We start from the raw sequence: 5,164 nt of genomic DNA on the forward strand, positions 1-5,164 counted from the left end.
TTATAAACGAGGCATTTGTTGCATCCAGTGGGGACATAATTACAGATTATAATGACTTATACTGTCTTTTTACGCATTGCGTTGCATCGCGGTGCGTAAACATAAAACCATGTCTGCATTTGTGATCGGAGAAATGACAAACAACAAGCGCTACTCTACACTGCTCAAAACTCGCGTTTGAATCGTCAGTGGCAAATTCTTTAAATATGAAAACGTACTTACAGTCTGTGAGTCAGAACAGCCGGCATTGTAGTCTACTCTTCCAGGATCAGGAAACAGTCCTCCATAAAATGTGCTGCACACATCTGAATATTTGGGTTGAACTGTTCTGGAACATTGTTGTAAATACAACTTAACCACTGATTTCTAGTCGTGTCCTCTTTTGGAAGGCCAAACAAAGTATTTTCGCTTTCGCAATGAAACACATAGTCTCTGCCTCAGACGTCATGCCCACGGACCGTTGGCTAAACGTCTGATGCATATGGGACACAAAAGTGGAAACACTTCAGGAGTCTCGAAGTCGTCATCGGATTGGTTGAAATCTACAGGATTTCAGGGAGACGTGTGCGTCACATTCTTTAACGTTCCGCCTAGAAACAAAGATGCCATGACGCCAAACCCCCTCACGAAAGAAGAAAACTGTAGTGTTTACAACTGTGACGAGGAGCGCTTATCAGGATCAACTAAACGCTGGAGTTTCAAAAGTATGTGAAATATTTAAAGTTTGCGACATAGAAACTTTAAAATACGTCCGAGAGTTTTACACACCGGTCTGTTATTGTGGCGACATTTCCATGCCCCGAAACGTGATGCTGAATGAAACGAACTGTGATTGGTTGTTTGACATATCAGACAAACAGCCTCATGGGCGGGCCTTGGCCAACTTTAGGGATCTTATCTATTCATGAACAGCTTGTAACACTCCAAAGAGAAAGGAAAACTTGAAATCGCATCATATGACCCCTTTAAGAATGTCATAGACATTTTTTTTATTTTGAATGAAAACCAGAGCTGGGGCTCAGGTTCTTGGACAAAATTTTTCAATTTCTTTAAAAATGTAATTTTCAATTATTATTTTTAGTTTTGAATGAATGAATGAATAGAAAAAATAGAAAGAAAAAAAAGCAATGGACTTGGTGACCCCACTTTATGTTTATGTAATCATTCTTTACAAAAGTACAAAAATTAGGGGAAAAAAAACAGTATGAAAAGCTACTCTTTATACTAATAATTTCTCATTAAAAGCCAAATCATGGGCAAAACCACAGATGACAACGATAACCAGGGTTTCACAGAATATGGTAACAAAATATTCCCATAATGTTACTTCATTTGAGATTCTCAGCTATTTTAACATTGTTGTGGGCTGGTATTTCTTGTAGAAATCTCTGGCCAGGATGCTTCTATGGGGCAGTAACGGGGTGGAGAAAGACATTCGAGCAGCAGTCATGTGGTATGCCAGAAGCGCCCTGCAGATGGTCGATCCCACCGCCATGTACGACTACGCCATTCTCCTCCTAAAGGTGATCCACAGGTTACATGGAAATCTCTTGAGCCGTATCTTTTCAAGCATTTGCATTGTAAAAAGCGCACACACGTTTGTTTTGTATAAGTATGAACTCCCGTCACAACATTAGGAAAATAAATGCAAAATGGTGTATCTGTAGATACTTTCAAGCCTATCTGTCATGTCTGAGAAACAACTGCTTGCTTTGTGCTTGAACAGGGCACAGGAGTGAAGAAGAACCGAACACTTGGCCTTGAGCTTCTGGAGAAAGCTGCCGACATGGTGAGTACAAGTATGAGCATGTTTGTGGTTGTGTGTGGAAGCTTTGTGATTTCTATAATGGGCCATGTGTGTTTTTCTCAGAGTTCTGTAGAAGCTCTGAATGGCCTCGGATGGTACTACAGTACCATAGTAAAGGACGGAAGAAAGGCCTTTCGATACTTTGAGTTGGCGGCTCAGAATGGCAGTCGTGATGGGCTCTTTAATGTGGGCGTCTACCATTTAAATGGTGACAATCCTGACAAACCAGACAGTAATGAGGTCAGAGGTCGCACATTTAAAGGAATAGTTCACCCCAAAATTAAAAAATTGCTGTTAATTTATACACCTTCAGGCCATCCAAGATGTAGGTGACTTTTTTTCTTCAGTAGAACACAAAAGAAGATTTTTAGCTGAAACCGTGGTACTCGGTGATTCATATAATGCAAGTCAGCGGAAAGTTACCATTTTTGATAATTTAAAAAAGCATATCAAGGAACACAAAATGAATACCCATGGCTCCTGACGATATATTGAGGTCTTATGAAGCAAAACGATCGGTCTGTGCAAGAAACTGAACATTATTTACAACATTATTACCTGTAATCCAGAGGAAATACGATTCTTTGCCGCAAACTGATTCTTCGGTCCGAGTCGAACTGTTTACTCAGTTCAGTGACTGTTGGAGGAACTGGAGTGCTGAATGATTAATTCGTCATATGATCAGATACCCCACTATTTTGGCTCATTTCGAGTCAGAGTGACTGTCAGGCGCCTAAAAGCAAGTTTTGATTGAGCAACTGATCAATCAGTTTGATTGAGTGATTGATTGAGTTTTGATCTGTGCTGCCCAAGCCGCAAACTATTTCAGACTGGTTCAACTAGTTCACTAAAAAGAATTGGTTAAAAAAATGATTCATTTGTGAGCTGGACATCACTCCGGACCATTTGTCTGAGGCTCTGGATTACAGGTAATAATGTTGTAAATAATGTTCCGTTTCTTGCACAGACTGATCGTTTCGCTTCATAAGACCTTAATATATCTTCAGGAGCCATGGGTATTAATTTTGTGTTGCCTGATATGCTTTTTTAAATAATCAAATATGGGCAGCCACTGACTTTCATTGTCTGAAACACCAAGTACCCCGGTCTCAGCTAAAAATCTTCTTTACTGTTCTAGAAAAGAAGAAAACATTTTATTCTAACTTTCCCTTTAACCTTCAATGGATAGTTAAAAATGGAGAGTTTCATATTTTATGGCATGAGTTTATAGTGTGTTGATTTCAATGATTTTTTCAGACTGCTGCGTTCCACTACTTCTTGGATGCGGCTCAGTTGGGTCACGTGGACGGCGCTGTGCAGTCGGCATTGTTTCTCTCCACTGGATCCATACAAGGAGTGCCAAGAGATCCAGACAAAGCTGTGCTGTATGTCAGTCTCATATATCCTGCTCACCTGAGCACAACTCTCAACAATCCTTCAGTGACTTCAGTTAGCACAGCTGCCACCACACATAGACTGAAAAACATTGACAAGTTTGACAGATTTGACAAAATGTCTAAATGCAAATGTCAGGGTCATCTGATCAGTATTCAATATGTTTTGTTATTTAATATGTTTCTCTCTTTTGTTGGGTTTCTCCGTTTCTTCAGGCTGTTGAAGCGAGTCAGTGAGATGAATGGACACCTGGGCTTCATGGTTAAAGATGCTCTTCAGACTTATCAAAGAGGATCATGGTGAGATATCCATCTGTCCATCCATCCATCCATGCATCCATCCATCCATACATCTCTTCATCTATTTATCCATCCTTTCATACTGTACATCCATACATCAATCCATCCATCCCTGCATACAGTAAATCACCCATCCATCCATCCATCCATCCATCCCTGCGTACAGTACATGCATCCATCCATCTATCCATCCATCCATCTATCCATCCATCCATCCATCCATCCATCCCTGCGTACAGTACATGCATCCATCCATCTATCCATCCATCCATCTATCCATCCATCCATCCATCCATCCATCCCTGTGTACAGTACATCCATCCATCCCTGCGTACAGTACATCCATACATCCATCCATCCATCCAGCATCCATCCATCCATCCCTGCGTACAGTACATCCATCCATCCAGCATCCATCCATCCATCCATCCATCCATCCAGCATCCATCCATCCATCCCTGCGTACAGTACATCCATCCATCCCAGCATCCATCCATCCATCCCTGTGTACAGTACATCCATCCATCCAGCATCCATCCATCCATCCCTGCATACAGTACATCCATCCATCCAGCATCCATCCATCCATCCATCCATCCCTGAGTACAGTACATCCATCCAGCATCCATCCATCCCTGTGTACAGTACATCCATCCATCCAGCATCCATCCATCCATCCCTGCGTACAGTACATCCATCCAGCATCTATCCATCCATCCATCCATCCCTGCATACAGTACATCCATCCAGCATCCATCCATCCATCCATCCAACCCTTCATTTATCCATCTATCCATCCCTGCATACAGTACATCCATCTATCCATCTATCCATCTATCCATCCAACATCCTTCCATCTATCTAACCTTACATCCATCCATTCCCCTCTTAGGGTAAAACCCTTGAGTTGTACTGTCTTGTTTTCTAGGGGTCATGTGATTTCAGAAAACGTCTGTATAAAGTCAAATGGGCACTTTATGACACTTTTTCTTTTTTGTCTTTAAATATTTTAATGGAAAAAAGTGACCAGCACATTATTCACAAAGGAAGTATAACTTCCTTTGTGTTACACAGAAGAAAAAAAATCAAACTGTTTTGAAATGACATATTTCTGAATGTTTGTGTGACTGTCTATTCAAGGGATGAAGCGTTGGTGAAATATGCCATGCTGGTAGAAACTGGTCTCGGTGTGGCACAGCACAACGCCGCCCATCTGTGTGAGGTGAACCGTCTCAAAATCTGTCAGTCCAACCATCTCAAGCCTTTCATTTCCTGGCTGTTGTTTTTTTCTAATCCTATTATTTCATGTGTATTTCCAGCTGTTAGATCACAGTTCTGCCTGTCAGTGGAGGTACCACAACTACTCCACCTACAACCACATCCCTCAGGAAGCTGGTGAGCCTCTGCAGACCAGCAGAAATGACACTATGACACTACTACTTCCCTTTCTCATAATAGTTTTCTTGGTCCACCTCTCTCTGTCTCTTTCTGCTTTTATCTGCTTCTGTTTCTCTGCATTCTGCAGGCTTGTTGCGGATGGGAGATTATTACAGTGAACTGACTGATATGGTGAAGGCCATAGATATGTACAGTACAGCAGCAGTGTATGGCAGTGCTCAGGTACACACACACACACACACATACACGCACACGTACACACACA

General features: G+C 41.6%; 1 long non-coding RNA gene and 1 pseudogene across 1 annotated transcript in view; both read left to right on the forward strand.

Annotated features, from left to right (window-relative positions):
• The window catches only part of LOC107698517 (uncharacterized), a 5,900-nt gene extending 4,478 nt beyond the window's left edge, over positions 1 to 1,422 (forward strand). The window contains exon 3 of the long non-coding RNA XR_001635355.1: positions 1,383 to 1,422. This is a non-coding gene — a long non-coding RNA (uncharacterized LOC107698517). The remainder of the gene's footprint in view (positions 1 to 1,382) is intronic.
• A 3,244-nt stretch (positions 1,423 to 4,666) lies between these two features.
• Positions 4,667 to 5,164, forward strand: part of LOC107698516 (protein sel-1 homolog 3-like) — a 2,962-nt pseudogene continuing 2,464 nt past the window's right edge.

The sequence above is a fragment of the Sinocyclocheilus anshuiensis genome, unplaced genomic scaffold, assembly GCF_001515605.1.
Source record: "Sinocyclocheilus anshuiensis isolate Anshui unplaced genomic scaffold, SAMN03320099.WGS_v1.1 scaffold1830, whole genome shotgun sequence".
In the NCBI taxonomy this organism is placed as follows: domain Eukaryota; kingdom Metazoa; phylum Chordata; class Actinopteri; order Cypriniformes; family Cyprinidae; genus Sinocyclocheilus; species Sinocyclocheilus anshuiensis.